Source organism: Bos mutus, chromosome 4 (assembly GCF_027580195.1).
Source record: "Bos mutus isolate GX-2022 chromosome 4, NWIPB_WYAK_1.1, whole genome shotgun sequence".
In the NCBI taxonomy this organism is placed as follows: domain Eukaryota; kingdom Metazoa; phylum Chordata; class Mammalia; order Artiodactyla; family Bovidae; genus Bos; species Bos mutus.
In genome coordinates, this window is record NC_091620.1 from 25,321,395 (window position 1) to 25,338,900 (window position 17,506).

Here is a 17,506-nt window from a genome sequence, read left to right on the forward strand (position 1 = left end):
GCTCTTCAAAAGACCTCCTCCATGCAAGGCTCCCTGCGTGGGGCTCCCCAGGGCTCTTTCACTGCTGGTGGGGAGTTGTCTCCAGGGTGGAGAAGTTGACCCTGACCTGCCCCAACTAAAGAGACTACCCACCGAGAGAGCAACCATGAAGGAAACTAGGTATTCTGCCAAATGTCATATTTTCTTTTAGTAGCTGCAGTAGGTTGGTTTTATAACTCACTTCTTTTATATTGAAGTATTCTAGGAACATAGTATGTAATATAATACTCCACCCATGCTAAACTTTATATCTCTAAAATAAAAAATTTTTTTCTATGTATTGCACCCAACAAAATAAACCCTTAATATCATCTAATACTCAGTCCATATACAAAATTCCCAGTTGTTCCCAAAATGTCCTTTACATTTGATTTGTCCATAGCAGTATCCAATTCAAAAAATAATGGATTGCATAAATCTCTTTAGTCTAAAGGACAGCCCCCTTTTTTTCATGTATGTTAGATTTTAAATCTGTTATTTTTTTCAATCCTGACTTTCAAAGAGGGTACATAGCGTTGAATTTGCTCTTAAGCTTCCATCAGTGGGTAAGACTGGTAGAGGTTGCTTCCAAGTTATTTTTCTAGGGGCACTCCTTTGCCTTTGGCACTGATGAATGGCTTGACTGTTCATTCTCCATGGTCCCCTTAGAGTTTGGTTAACAGGTAACTTTGTAATGTTCTAGTAATGAGACTTCTGGCCTAGGATGGGAAGCCATCTGCTGACTAGTGACTGTAGAAGTCTGCTCACTAGAAGCTCATCGCCTCTAGGTCACAATTTCTTAAGGAATAGTGTTGAGACATTAACACAAGGTATTCAAATGGACTACAAGCCTAAGTTTCAGATTATAATAATGTGGGTATTTCTTTTGAGTCTTTATATTATAATTTTAATTCATACCTCCCACCAAAAAAAGATTTTTACTCTTCTTTAAAATAGAGTTCCATACTATTTTTGGCTTTGTGGGATTTTTTAAAATTACAAATGGAAGCAAATTTTGGATAGACTTGATATCATTTAAGAAACTTAAGTCTCGTGTGTGTGGCACTGTCCAAGCCCTTATATAACAAGCGTGAGTGATCACCTGGTTTCCACCCTCAAGAAGTTCCACCCTCCAAGTCCAGCCTGGAAGATATATGTGTACATAAATGTTACACGAGACAAAGAGTGATAAACAGAGTATAAAATAAGTTAATTCTCATCTATGGACTATATGGAATTGGAGAGAAATTGGGGGAAGGTGTGGATTTGGGCTGAGCCTAAAAGATGAGTTGGAGATGTAGGCTCTATGAGAACAGGGACCTTGTCTGTCTTGTTTTATCATCTCAACACTTAAAACTGCCCTGCACATGGTGAACACTTAATGAAAAAAGGATATTTGAGGCTTAAGGAACATTGAACAAAGGAGCAGAATTTCCTATGTTCCTGAAAGAGCAGGTGTTCTGCCGTGACAAGACCTTTGCATTGAGTAGAAGAGAACAGCTGAAAGAATGCAGTCTGGGCCAGTTTGAAGTCTCATGTTATACTGAGGCAGTTCTGTGGGAAGAGAAGCCGTGGAAGAATGTTTTGAGCAGGGAAGTGACGTTTCTGCTCAGGAGGACAATCCTGGTGTGTGTAGCGCATGCACTAAGGGAGACGGGAATCTGAGGGCCGTGTGATGGCTGGGAAAATGGGTGCTTGGATAGAAATGTCAGTGGTGACTTCAGCCTTGCTTTGGGGTGAAGAAGATGGAAGGAGTCACGGATGGCCCTGAGGTTTGTGGCCTGCCCTATCAAGGCAGAGAGCTCAGGTGTGGAGGGAAGACAGTCGTTTTATTTTTAAACATTGTGAGTTCAGTTATGTAAAAAGACCTGTCTGGAAATGGTGTTTTAGAGGTCAGGAGAGTTCAGTGCACTAGTCAAGGATCATTGTTTCAAATGCTCAGAATATGTAGACGCTAAAGCCGCATATAGTGATACTGTCACCCTTATCACCTCACAAGGACCTTAATGCCAGCCTATTTGTTTGTTTTGGTTGTGCCACATCACCAACTGAGATCTCCGTCCTCCAATTAGGATTGAACCCAGGCCATGGCATTGCAAGCCTGGAAACCTCACCACTAGGCCACCAGGGAACTCTCAGTGCCAGCTTGTTTAACTATGTGCCTGTGCCTGAGGGCTTGAGGCTGCCTGTCAAGTTTCTGGTGAATATGCTACTAGACTGGATGAGTATACTTTCAAATAGTAGTGTGTGGTCTCAGATGGGGTGATGATTAATTTTATGTGTCAGTTTAACTGGTTAATGGATAGCTGGTAAAACATTATCTCTGGGGACTTCCTTGGTGATCCACTGGTTAAGAATCTGCCTTCCAAGCAGAGGACACCGTTTAGATCTCTGATTGGGGAACTAAGATCCCACATGCCATGTGTGCAACTAAGCCAAAGTACCACAGCTACTGAGTCCACATGCCACAATGAAGATCCAGCACAGCCAAAAAATAATATTATTTTCCGATAATATTATATTATCAGCCTGTGAGGGTGTTTGCAAAACAGATTAGCATTTGAGTTGGTAAACTCAGTAAAGAAGATCACCCTTACCAATGCAAGTGGGCATCACCCACTGAGAGCCTGAGCAGAACGAAAAGGCTAAGGAAAGGCGAATTTGCTCTCTTTGTGGGCTGGAACCTCTGTCTTCTCCTGCCCTGGAACATTGGGGCTCCTGGTTCTTGGGCCTTTGGAGCTGGACTGGGACTCCACCACTGGCTTTCCTGGGCCTCCAAGCTTGCATGTGGTTGGTAATAGGATTTCTCAGTCTCTGTGATCATGTGAGCCACATCCCATAATAATTCTTTCTTTATATGTACTCTATTGATTCTCTTTCTCTGGAGACTGCTGACTGATAAAGATGAGTGTGAACTTACGAGCTTCATCTTCCAAAGCATTTGATTTCTTTCACACACTAGGACTCCACTTCAAGTTATTATTCATTCTTGTGGGTTGTTCCCCTAGAAGTGTTTGGTTTGACGTTTCTGGTAACCCATTTTTCCTTGTTTGATTCTTTATTTGAAAGAAAAAAATTATTTCACTTGGCAGACCCTTTTAAAGATGGAAATTGCTATCTTAAAGATAGCATTATAAATCATCATTGTAAAGAATTTCCCCGCTTATACCTAGCCAAACTAGGTAGCTTACAGAGGTACCATATAATCTCTGTGTTATCTACTGCTGGCTTTCTCATAGGTAAATAGAATTACCAACACCTTCTTCTCTCCCTCCCAGGTCAGAACCTTTTGCAGTCTGGGTCCCAGGGGTCAAGGCAGATGGTACCTTGAAGACCCCCAGCTGTTCAAGTCTATTCAGACTTCCTAGTTTGGCCAGGCCTGCCAGCCTTCAGATTCTCCTTATATTATTTTTCTCCACTGATGCCTCTAGGATTCTGTGTTTTGTTCTAACACAAGTTACACTTCCCATCCAAGTAGATTATGTTTTTTTCACAGGTTAAGATTGGCACTCAGACATTGAATAACATCTTGCTCTGTCATACAGCTAGAATGTGACAGTGTGTATGTGCTAAGTCGCTTCAGTCACGTCCGACTCTTTGCAGCCCTATGGACTGTGGCCTGCCAGGCTCCTCTGTCCTTGGAGTTTTCCAGGTAAGAATACTGGAGTGGGTTGCCACACCTTCCGCCAGGGGATCTTCCGGATCCAGGGATAGAGCCCACATGTCTTGCATTTCCTGCATTGGCCAGGGGGGTTCTTTACCACTAGCGCCACCTGGGAAACACAGAATGTGACAGAGCCCCCACTTAAACCCATGTTCCCCAGCCTCTGTTCTTTGCATTATGACACAGCTTGGAATACTTTTCAGCGCAGTGAGTCTTAAGATTTTCCTTTTCTGAGCATCAAGTCAAGACCTGCTCTCACAGGAGAAAGGAGTATCTTAAAATCTCTAATGGGATACCAGTACCAGAATGCATCTGTCACGGGGCTCTTGGATTTTAGCCAACTCGCATAGACTTAGCAGGTGGAACATTCTCTTTGGGGGCTTTCCTCATTTACTCATCAAACTCTTACACCAGTTGTGGCTGCTTTGGAGAGAGCTTTTAAATCCCTTCCACCCCGTTGCATCTTAGAACAGAAACAGCTGCTTGTATAACTTGACCAAGGGCAAAAGTACAAACACTTCTTCCTCCTCAGTTTTCCTTGCTATTTTTAGTTTTATTCCTATTTTAGATTTTTCTCTGGCTTTGTGTAGCTGTTATCTGGATTGGGTGACCCATACCCTGGAAATGAATGCTGCACCCAAGCCGTTTAATTAAAGGCCATCATTCTGTCTTTATCCCATGCTGTCTTTTCTCTCATTGCTTCCTGGCTGAAGTGGTGGTGGTTACTGTTTTTCTTTTCATAGTGCCTCTGGTTGAATTGACCATCGTGTCACTAAAGCCACCTCGGATGAGAGGAAAAGGGGAACCTGTAGGAAGGTCTCTGAGGAGGACTGGTAGGTCATGGAGATTGGTGGCATATCCAAAAATTATCCAAAGATTCAGACCACCTTAATATGCTGTTAAGCTTTTTGTCCTTACTTCAGTCAGCTACCTAGCAATAGAGTGAGATATGGGAGGAAAAAATGGACTGTTTTCTAGGTAGGTCAGTAATAGCCCTCAAGAGGGTAAAAGAGCATAAAATACTAGATTTGGAAGGAATTCTAGATATACCTTCAGGGCCTTCACCATTCTCACGAGGAAGCCAACATCACAGAGGCAAAATCATTTTTAGCCTCCAGCTCCATTTCCTAGCCAATCTTGTCCAGCTTAACAAAACCACGGGAGGGGAAAAGTCTTGGGTGGCAGGATGGATTTTGAGCCATTTTGAAGTGACAGTGAAGTAAATACTGTAGCTAGAGGCTGTGTCTTAGACTTGAAAGGGGAGACAAGAACAGTCTAGAACAGGAGAGCCTCTGAAAATTGATTTTCCTACTATGACAAAGAGCTGTTACTCCAGATACGTACTAAACTCTGCTTAGTGTTTAACCAAGCACTGTTCTAACACTGCCTTCAAAGCCTGTGTCCCTAACACTACTGTCTGTCTCCTAACCAGGAGCCTAGCCCAAAACAGCAGAAATTACATACATGAAAGATGTTCAATACATGAAAGATGTTCAATACACGCTTACTTACAATAAGAAGCTGACAATAACCTAAACATCTAACAGTTGGAGAATGATTAACTACATAGAGTATAAATTTGTGGAATATAATTCAAACTATTAAAATGATAGTTGTAATTATTCTGTTGGTATAGAAAGTTGTTTGCAATATCCATGAAAAACAATGCCAGGTCTTATATCTCCACTGTGATTTATATACCCATGTCTAGAAGAAAACTTGAAAAAATCAAAAGTCAAAGTATTAAAATAGAATTATATAATTTTCTTTGGATTCTTTTTGTCACATATACTGTTTGTGCAATGAAATTTTTTTTGTTTCCGTTTCCTCATAGCTCAGTTGGTAAAGAATCCACCTGCAATGCAGGAGACCCCGGTTCAATTCCTGGGTCGGGAAGATCTGCTGGAGAAGGGATAGGCTACCCACTCTGGTTTTCTGGCCTGGAGAATTCCATGGACTGTAGAGTCCATGGGGTCGCAAAGAGTCGGACATGACTGAGTGACTTGAAATAATAAATAAATCTTTATAATTCTGTAACCAGTAATTTGTGGCCTAGCAAAGATTTCTGGTAAACTTTATGTTCTTTTCTTAAGCCATAGATAAAAGTTTTTATATTTTGTTTTTCCTGTACTTTTTGTTTGCATTTGATATAGGGTAGGTGAGAAACGATAAAAGTGATTAATAGCATTAAGTGAAAACGTTAAGATAGAATACAATGAAGTGTTAGCTTGAAAGTTGCCACATACATTGCCTAGTTGTGGTTTATGTTTTATCTGTAAGCACATAAGAAAAGAACCATTCTTGGTAATTTACTGGCTGTACTGGATATCATTCTACACAGTTTATAGACTGAACAGGAAAGCTACCTGTTCTATATCATAGAGTAGTAAGAATAGAGGAGCTGGGCCCTTCTTTCCTACCTTCCTCTGTTCACCTTCAACCCACCTTCACTCGAGCGCACCATCTAGTCAAATCCTTTCTGAGCTGAGTATCTGCATAGCTGTTAAAAAGGAGATGGGTACACACCCATATTCATCGAAGCATTATTCACCATAGTGAAGAGGTGGAAACCTAAATGTCCATAGAGGATGAATCAATAAAGAAAATGTGGAAAATATGAAGTGGAACCTTCAGCATAAATAAAAATTTAAAAAGAAAATCCTGTCATATGTTACAGCATGGAGGAGTCTTGTAAATTCTCCTAAGAGAAATAAGCCAGTTGCAAAAAGACAAATGCTTCTTGATTCCATCTACATCTAAAAGAGACAGCTAAAGGAGTCAGACTCCTAGAAACACAAAACAGAATGTGGTGACCAGCTGCTAGGAGGGAGGGGAAATAGGGCTTAGAATTTTAGTTTTGCAAAAAGAAACAATTGTAAAGATCTACGCACTACAATATGCATGTAGTTCACACTACTTCTTACTCTCAAAAATGGATCAGATGGTAAATTTTGTTGGTATTTTAAAACCACATTAAAAAGAAACGGCCACTTCTACCACCCCCTGCTGCTGCTCCTGCCGCCAAGTCGCTTCAGTCGTGTTCGACTCTGTGCGACCCCATGGACTGCAGCCCACCAGGCTCCTCCGCCCATGGGATTTTCCAGGCAAGAGTACTGGAGTGGGGTGCCATTGCCTTCTCCGTACCACCCCCTACCTTTTCTGTATACAGAGCAGGATCACAACTTGAACCCTGTGCCCTTCATCCTTCCAGTCTAGGCTTGGGCAGCTTCGTCCATCATCCCTTTTCCTTCCGCTGGCATGTCTGGGTGCATCTTTGCTCTGAGGCTCTTCAGTTGGGCCATGGCCTTGATTATCTGTGAGCTTGAAGTTGCTCCTTCTCTAATATGGGAAGGAAATGGGTGTGAAACCCGATGTGAAAACTTTATTCTGTACATACAAAAAAATGAGATGTCAAGTGAAAGGCGGCTTATCAGATACTAAGTGACTAAGGGATATCTCTCTCCCCTAATTATCAGACCAGGAAGACATCTACACAGAGTCAAGATCAGGGATGTTGAGCAGCAATGCAGCAGTACCTTCCGGAGCCAGTAGGTGGCCCCCATGCTCCACCCCTGACTTCCCTGCTGCGTGGACCAGCCGAGGCAGGACACCTGGCCTCAGCCCTTGATGGCTCATCACTAGCAGAAAAACAGTGGCGGAGAGTCAGCACTTATTTTTCCAAAGGGCTTATTCTCATTTTCAGCATCATTCCTACTTTGTTCTTATCTTGTTACAGGCCTTCTCCTAACCAAACTTCTCGAAGGCGGAAGCTATCTTGTTTCTGCTGTAGGCTTATACAGAGTGGAACAAGAGAGACAGACTGAAAGCACTGAGACAGAGATAAAGGGAGAAAATGGAGCCACAGAAGTAAAAAAGTTTAAGGTCAGGGTTAGGACCCTGTGTCCAGGATTAGGGGAACAAGTAGCAAGGACAAGAAGCTGAGTGAGAATTCAGCTGCAAGAGGAAACCCAGGGGAAGATAAAGCCGTTGGTGGGGAACATTGGCACTCATGAGGCAGCCCTTCTGTGCCCCATCTCAGCACCAGGACTCAGGGCTGGGTCACCCCAGGGCCAACCCACAAAGTTAGGCAAGCCACTCATGAAGCTTTGCGGAGGTGTTCTTAGAAGCACAGGCCAGAGTGCTGTGTCACCAGGGCCACAGAGCAGCCTGAACCCAGCAGATGACCCTTTCCTTGTGAGGATTCCAAGGTCTGTGACTCACGCTAATTAACCCTGACTCACTGTAGCACGGAGCACAACAAGGTCATTGTCGAGTTGAGTGGGGAAACTGAGGAATGGAATGGGGAAGCAGCTTTGCTCCATGAGTGGCAGCTGGCCCTGAAGCAGCAAACACCCATGAAGCTGCCCTTGAAAACCAGGAGCAAACACTTCCCAAGAGGGGTCCAGAGGAGGAGGGGGAGGGGGGACCTTTAATTTGTGCTAGTTCCTTGTTGGGTAGAGCCATAAAACTCTACAGTTCAGTTCAATTCAGTTGCTCAGTTGTGTCCGACTCTGCAATCCCATGAATCACAGCACGCGAGGCCTCCCTGTCCATTACCAACTCCCGGAGTTCACTCAAACTCGTGTCCATCGAGTCTGTGATGCCAACCAGCCATCTCATCCTCTGTTGTCCCCTTCTCCTCCTGCCCCGAGTCCCTCCCAGCACCAGGGTCTTTTCCAATGAGTCAACTCTTCGCATGAGATGGCCAAAGTATTGGAGTTTCAGCTTTAGCATCAGTCCTTCCAAAGAACACCCAGGACTGATCTCCTTTAGAATGGACTGGTTGGATCTCCTTGCAGTCCAAGGGACTCACAAGAGTCTTCTCCAGCACCACAGTTCAAAAGCATCAATTCTTCGGTGCTCAGCTTTCTTCACAGTCCAACTCTCACATCCATACGTGACCACTGGAAAAACCATAGCCTTGACTAGACAGACCTTTGTTGGCAAAGTAATGTCTCTGCTTTTCAATATACTATCTAAGTTGGTCATAACTTTCCTTTCAAGGAGTGTCTTTTAATTTCATGGCTGCAGTCACCATCTGCAGTGATTTTGGAGCCCAGAAAAATAAAGTCTGACACTGTTTCCACTGTTTCCCCATCTATTTCCCATGAAGTGATGGGACCAGATGCCATGATCTTTGTTTTCTGAATGTTGAGCTTTAAGCCAACTTTTTCAACTCTCTTCTTTCACCTTCATCAAGAGGCTTTTAGTTCCTCTTCACTTTCTGCCATAAGGATGGTGTCATCTGCATATCTGAGGTTATTGATACTTCTCCTGGCAATCTTGAATCCAGCTTGTGCTTCTTCCAGCCCAGCGTTTCTCAAAATGTACTCTGCATATAAGTTAAATAAACAAGATGACAATATACAGCCTTGACATACTCCTTTTCCTGTTTGGAACCAGTCTATTGTTCCATGTCCAATTCTAACTGTTGCTTTCTGACCTGCATACAGATTTCTCAAGAGGCTGGTCAGGTGGTCTGGTATGCCCATCTCTTTCAGAATTTTCCACAGTTTATTCTGATCCATATAGTCAAAGCCCTGGCATAGTCAATAAAGCAGAAATAGATGTTTTTCTGGAACTCTCTTGCTTTTTCGATGATCCAGCGGATGTTGGCAATTTGATCTCTGGTTCCTCTGCCTTTTCTAAAACCAGCTTGAATATCTGGAATTTTCACGTTCACGTACTGCTGAAGCCTGGCTTGGAGAATTTTGAGCATTACTTTACTAGCGTGTGAAATGAGTGCAATTGTGCTGTAGTTTGAACATTCTTTGGCATTGCCTTTCTTTGGGATTAGAATGAAAACTGACCTTTTCCAGTCCTGTGGCCACTGCTGAGTTTTCCAAATTTGCTGGCATATTGAGTGCGGCACTTTGACAGCATCATCTTTCACGATTTGAAATAGCTCAACTGGAATTCCATCACCTCCACTAGCTTTGTTCGTAGTAATGCTTCCTAAGGCCCTCTTGACTTGGCATTCCAGGATGTCTGGCTCTAGGTGAGTGATCACACCATTGTGATTATCTGGGCCATGAAGCTCTTTTTTGTACAGTTCTTCTGTGTATTCTTTCCACCTCTTCTTAATATCTTCTGCTTCTGTTAGGTCCATACCATTTCTGTCCTTTATTGAGCCCATCTTTGTATGAAATGCTCCCTTGGGATCTCTAATTTTCTTGAAGAGATCTCTAGTCTTTCCCATTCTGTTGTTTTCCTCTATTTCTTTGCATTGATCTCTGAGTTAAGGCTTTCTTATCTCTCCTTGCTCTTCTTTGGAACTCTGCATTCACATGCTTATATCTTTCCTTTTCTCCTTTGCTTTTCACTTCTCTTCTTTTCGTAGCTATTTGTAAGGCCTCCCCAGACAGGCATTTTGCTTTTTTGCATTTCTTTACCATGGTTGTGGTCTTGATCCCTGTCTCCTGTACAGTGTCACGGACGTCCATCTCTGTTAAAACTCTACAGTGCCATGTAAAACAACAGCAAGTTGCTGACTATTTGCCCTCACCGGCTGCTTCTACGATGAGGAATCTGAAGGCCAGAGTTGGGGGAGAGAGGGCCAAGGTCGCACATGGGGTATTGTGGCTGCACCAGGAATCTCGAGGTTCCATGCTCAGTCCTCTCCCGCTACAGCCCCGCTGTCGGGGGAAGAGGCAGTAAGTAGAAGAGGGGGTAAGAGCACTGGCTCCAGATCCTGTAGCCTGGGTTCAAATTCTAGATCTGGTTACCTGTGTGCTTCTGAGCCAAGGACCCCATTCCTCAGTTTCGTCTGTAAAAAGGTGATAATGCTAGTAGCTGTCACAGGGATGTCTGAGAATTAAGCGAGATATGTGAAGTCCTTAGAATAGTGTCTGGCATGTAGTAAGTGCTAGGTATACTAGTTTTTTTTTTTTCAGTGTTATTTAAATAAGGCAGGTATGACAACGCATGTGTGTGTGCTAAGTTGCTTCAGTTGTGTCTGACTCTTTGTGACCCCATGGACTGTAGCCCACCAGGTTCCTCTGTCCATGGGATTTTCCAGTCAAGAGTACTGGAGTGGGTTACTGTGCTCTCCTCCAGGGGATTGTCTCAACCCAGGGATGGAACCCACATCTCTTACATCTACACTGGGAGGTGGGTTCTTTACCAGTAGCACCACCTGGGAAGCGAGGTATGACAGCACTTAGCTGCATATCCAGCCACTCAGCCATCCCATTGGCTTCAGCTCAACAGTCTCCCTGGCCAAGTTCCTCCAGTTCACCTGGGGTCTTGTCAGGGAAGAGAGCACTGAAACAGCAGGTGTTGGGTCAGGAGGAGGAGACCCATCAGAGTCTCTGCAGCACACTGTCCTTGCTCTGAGTAGGAGGGCTCTTAGCCCAACAGCCCCTGTGACGTCATCAGACCGTGCAGGTGCTGGTGACTCAGCTCCAAGCCCAGCTGTAGAAACATCAGGGAACTCCTTGGGCAAGAAGACACAGAACCAGAAAACCACATTCCTGCCAGTCTCCTCGGGTCCTGGCTCCAGGCCTGGCAAGCCCACTTTCAGAAGGTGGTGGTGCAGTGACGACAGGAGAGCTCATTACAGCCGTCATCCTGCCAGGATAAGAATACGGGCTTGTTTGTCCAGCACAGCTCACCTGAGTCATCCAGCCTGTAGCCTGTAGCCACCTGGGCTTGGAGCTGGACCAGCAGGCTGCCAGGAGTCTGGAACACCTCCTGTGTGCTGCCCTGGCGAGTGCCAGCACTTTCTGCTTGTTCTCTCCTCAGAAAGCAAGTCGAGACACAGCTCCAAAGTGAGTGAAGAGCCTAGAACGGGGCTTGACAACAAGCCAAAGGCTCCAGGGCCCGTCCTGGGGTGAGCAGAACCAGAGGCTTCAGAATCTTCAGAAAAACGCTTCCAGGGATCTGAGATGAAACTGAGATGGGGCGACAGCTTCCTCCTCGCCTCTGCGTCACCCCCAACACCACTGAGCCACTTCTTGGCGCCCCTGGCCCTGGGATGGGTGGCAGGCACGTTTGCCAAACCCCAACACTGCCCAGGCCACCCCCGCAGATTGTGCAGTGATCTGAGTCACCTCCCACAAGTTCGGTCTGGGTTTTCTCCAAAGTAAGATGAGGAAGAACATAGGGGCTGTATTTCACACACACACACACACACACACACACATTTTTAAAATTACAATAGAATTAGAAAATGTTTTTCAAAAGATTTAATAAATGAGGATGAAACTCCCCTGTTCTCTCTCTGACTCAGTGGGTGAGGGAAACAAGAGGACTGACTGAAGAGAAAAGGTGCGCGAGGCCCCAGGAGGAAGAAGTTTACTGCCTCGAGGTGATTTCCATAGCAGGGGAGGAGGGGACCCTCTGTGGCACAGCCAGGGAAGAGTAGCCTGAAAAGGCCTATTGAAGACACCTGTGGATGGGACAGGAGACACGGGGAACAGCGCCCTCAGACAGCAAATCTCATCGGCCCAGGAATGCGGCTCTCCTCTGGGAAAGAGCTAAAAAGCCCCATGAACCGAAGCGCTGGTCAGGATGCCAGCTTCCCTGGGGACCTGAGATGGGGACTCCGTCAGGCTCGCTCCCCACAGCTGTAGCTGTGGCTGGGGCCCCTCTGCTCCTGTAGCTCCCTCAGGAAACTGGAGGCTTGGCAGTGACACCCCATGCTGTGCAAACTGTGAACCCTTAAAGCTTCTCCATTTCTGTTGCCCACCCATTGCCCCTCGTCTTTCTAGTTTGGTGGGAAGTGAGGCTGGTGACAGACTGTCTCCTGAGGGAAGGGAGAGGCAGGTGGGAGGGGAAGACTTAACTCTAATAACTGGCTTTCTGGTTAACTTACCAACCTGAGGTGACTCCCAGCCCTGACCTTTTCAACAGCCTTATAAAGAATGTCGTGGCCTTTCCCAGAGCCAGTTGGCTATGAACACCGAGCGGAAGCCGCATGGTCTGTTCTGAACCAGCCTCAGGTTACCCAGAATCACTTCCTCTGTATTGTGTGGGCTACCAGCAAGTGATGAAGGTCAACTCAAATCCAAAGACAAGCATCCCCACCTTTCAAAGACAGGAATGTCGAACAGTTTGAGGACATCTTTTAAAATACTACGCCTCCCTTGTCAACTTCTCTGGGATGAAAACATTAAAGGTTAAGGGTGTAAGTGAATTCTTCAATTAGAACAAAGGTATGAGAGAGAGAGGTGGTGGGCGGTGGGGGGGTGGGGGCGGTGTGCTTCCCTGGTGGTTCAGATGGTAAAGTATCCACCTGCAATGCGGGGAGACCTGGGATCGACCCCTGGGTTGGGAAGATCCCCTGGAGGAGGGCATGGCAACGTTCTCTAGTATTCTTGCCTGGAGAATCCCCATGAACAGAGGAGCCTGGCGGGCTATAGTCCATGAGGTTGCAAAGAGTTGGACATGGCAGCACCTAAGCACAGCACAGCACATGAGAGAGAGAAGAGAAGCCAACTTCCTGGAGGTTAAGGAATACAGTGGAATCACCTGTGAGAGTTCACACAGGAATAAGGAACTCAAGGACAGAACTCCGGCTTGAATACCATCAGCTTAGTCCACATTCATCCAAGGCAGCCTACTGAATGGGAAAAAAAAAATGTGCAAATCATGTATCTGAGAAGAGATTGATATTCAAAACACATACAACTCAATAGCAAAACACTTAAATAATCCAATTAAAAAATAGACAGTATATCTGAATAGACATTTTTCCAAAGAAGACATACAGATGGTCAGCATGTTCATGAACTGATGCTCTACATCATTAATCATCAGGAAAATGTCAATCAAAATCACAGTGAGATACCACCTCACACTGTCAGAATGGCTGTCATCAAAAAGATAAGAAATAGCAAGTATTGGCAAGGATGTGGAGAAAAGGGAACCTTTGTGTACTGTTGGTGGGAATGTAAATTGGTGCAGCCACTATGGACAATATGGAAAATAGAATGGAGGTTCCTCATAAAAATTAAAAATGGGATTACTATACTATCCATCAGTTCCAGTTCTGGGTATTTATCCAAAGAAAACAAAAACACCAATTTGAAAAGATATATACCCCTGCCACGCCATGTTCAGTGCAGCAATAGTCAAAATATGGAAGCAACCTGTGTCCATAGATGGATGAATGGATAAGGAAATCATAGTATATATATATTTTCATATACAATAGAATATTATTCAGCCATTAAAATGAATGAAATCTTGCCATTAGTGATAGCATGGATGGATCTTGAGGGCAATATGCTAAGTGAAGTAAGTCAGACAGAGAAAGACAAATACCATATTATTACTCTTACATGTGGAATCTAAATAAATAAAGTAAAAAACTAAGTTCACAGATACAGGGAACAGATTGGTGGTTGCCAGAGGTGGAGGCTGGGGAAAGGGAGAAACAAACAGGCACACTGTTTGTTTTGTTCTTATAGTTCAAATAGAATTTTTAAAAAAGCAGGTGAGTCTCTATTTTAAATTTTATTTTATTATTTGAGAAGCAGATGAGTCTTTTATTTTACATGTCCCATTACAGAACAAGCATTGAACTCACGGCTCACTCACTAACTTTTTAAAGATCAGATGCCAAACAGGACATCTATGATTAAGAATCCAGGTCAGGAGTTGTCTATTCAAAATTGGAGTTGGAGCCAGTGACAGTCTATGTCCAAAAGAAACAAAATTGAGTCAATAACCAAGAATAAAAATTGTTCCCAAAGACTTTGGCCTCAGAACCTTGGAAGAAGTAATACATCTGGCCCAGAATAATGTATACAAAGGAATTTTCTAGCCATGGTATGCCATTCTTATCATTTCTTTCATAGTCCCATGTCTTTGGGAGATGGGTAACATTGTCTATAGATTTAAATTTATTTAATATTCTTTATGCTGTTGTGGTTGGGCTTCCCTGGTGGCTCAGTGGTAAAGAATCTACCTGCAATGCAGGAGATGCAGGTTCAGACCTTAGGTTAGGAAGATCCCCTGGAGGAGGGCATGGCAACCCACTCCAGGATTTTCACCTGAAGAATCCTATGGACAGAGGAGCCTGGTGGGCTACAGTCCATGGGGTCGCAAAGAATTGGATATGACTGAGCACACACGCATGTATGCTATTGTGGTTATCCTGTTATATTTCCCAAATCTTGAGAAAAAGTCATACATGTTTCAGCATGTTGAAAGAAGTGTCCCTAGTGTAGCTATGGGGCTACACGATATATACACAGGGGGCTCCAGATACATCAGGTCATTGTATCCTTCCCCATAAATGCTGCTGCTGCTGCTAAGTCGCTTCAGTCGTGTTCGACTCTGTGCGACCCCATAGACAGCAGCCCACCAGGCTGCCCCGTCCCTGGGATTCTCCAGGCAAGAACACTGGAGTGGGTTGCCATTTCCTTCTCCGATGCATGAAAGTGAAAAGTGAAAGTGAAGTCGCTCAGTTGTGTCTGACTCTTAGCGACCCCATGGACTGCAGCCCACCAGGCTCTTCTGTCCATGGGATTCTCTGGCAAGAGTACTGGAGTTGGGTGCCATTGCCTTCTCCGTCCCCATAAATAAATATGTGTAAATACCAAACAAATACCAACCTCCATCTTCTTTCTTTTTTCTTTCTCTCTTCTTTCTTTTCTCTTTTTTAGTTTCAAATGATAGCAGTTTTATTTTGTTTTTATTAACAATTCAACTTGCAATCTCAGAATATGCTTCAATTTAACAAGGTATGCTGAGAGATTTTCCACAAGGTGTCCTCTTCAAAAATATTAAATTGGCAGCACATGGTACTGCAGCAATGGTCTCCAGCAGCTTTAAATTGGGGAACATACCTTGACATGTCCATTGTTATTTAAAATGTGTGGTAATATGGATTTTATTACAGCTTTTTAGATACCTGAAACTATATAAAAAATAAAAACTGTAATTAAACATTTGAAATGCTAAGGGCTGTGTAGAATACACTGTAAATTTCTCCTCTCCCCTTTCTACGCGTGGGTGCATCCGTGTGTGCTCACATACCATTTCTTTTGCAAATTGAGACTTGTGTGCTGCACGGAAACTCACTTCTCTTGTTCAGCTCAGGTTCACATATCTTTATTTTGCTGTTCAAAACTATTTCCTTCACATAGATCCTCGGTTTCCTCTGATATCTCATTAAGTAACTTTTCTATTTCTTCTCTCTGACATGTCCAAAATTTTAATGTATACTGACTCTTCTAAAGAATTATGAATTCTTAAGAATTAAAGGATCATGAAATATGTCTTAATCCTCAAAAAATTTTGGTCTGTGTATTTTTTTCTTTTCTTCATCCTCTATTTCCACCAAATCTTAGTCAATAATTATCAACTTTATCAAATCCAATATACTTTTTAAATTGACAAATAATTGACCTGTAACATTGCGGAAGTTTAAGGAGTACACTGTGTTGATTTGATACATTTATATGCTGTGAAACAGTTACCACCTTTGAGTTAGTTAACACCCCCCTCCCTTCATGTAATTAATTATCTTTTTTTGTGTGTGGTGAGAATAATTAATAATAATTAAAATCTAGTCTCTCAGCAGTTTTAAGTATATAATACAGTATTATTGACTATAAGCATTACACTGTGCATTAGATCTCCAGAATTTTTACATCAACTAGTTGCAAGTTTCTTAGAAAATGAAAGGCTTCCTGACTGGCTCAGTGGTAAAGAATCCACCTGCCAATGCAGGAGACACAGGAGACGTGAGTTCGATCTCTGGAGTAGGAAATGGCAACCCACTCCAGTATTCTTGCCTTGGAAATCCCATGGACAAAGGAGTCTGGAGGGTTACATAAGGACTTGATTTGGGGATCAAAAGTGCTACCACCAGAGGGGTAGGGGACAACAGATGGGGGACAGCTGCATCAGGAACAGGGAAAGAGCAGAAATGAGAGATGATGGTGCAAAGTCAAGGACCAGAGGAGAACCCTGAGAAACAGCTCTGGGGCTGTGCAGCTCTGAGGCTGTGCAGCTCTGGGGCTGTGGGTTGGAAGAGAGAAGAGAGTCAGGTGGTGCCCTGGGTAGGGATCATTCTCTCCCTGCAGCTTCTGGAGGCCTGCAGGCCTGCAGTCAGTGCCGGGCCTGCCAACTGAGGCACACGATGGCGGGGCTCCCAGGCCATGCGGGGCTCGGAGCCACTGCTTGCTGAGCTGGAAGCAAGCCACAGAGGCTGACAGACCGCTGTGAAAGCCAGACCTGACGCCAACTCTGTGGAACAGCTCACCAAGTCCAGGTTTTGGGCCCATCCTTGACAAGTAAGACAAGCCTCTGAGGGAATTCTGATGTTTGGCCCTGTTGACTGCCCAGGCTGGAAATTAGTGACACTCAGAATCCTCAGATCTTTTCGGGAATCCCAAGAGAGTGCTTCACACATGTCCACGAGCCAATCTGTCACAGGGCATCTTCCATCAAGCTCTTTGTCTCTGGCTTCGTCTCCCACCAGCCGACCTCACACAGCCCAAGGTCACTTGAGGGAGCCAAAGCTGCCATGCTTCGGGCACCCCGAGAGGTTGGGCTCCTTGTCTCTCTGTCTCCCCAGTTCAGTACCAACACTGTCAGTACACCCTGAAGCTGCAGTGCATGGTCCAGTCTTAACACCCTTTGTTATCGGTTTGGTTAGCTTCTGGTTCTCTCTCTCCAACCACGAGGGCCTAATCCTAGACCAAGGATTGTGGGGAGGGACACCCACCAGTCAGCCCGCCTCCTCTCTGCTGGGATCCTCCCTCCGACCTCTTAGCACCCAAAGCCCATTGTAGCTTCCTGGCATCAGGACACAAAACAGCTCCATTTCAGAAGAAGCTGTTCTTTATGTTTCTATTTCTAAGAGATCAA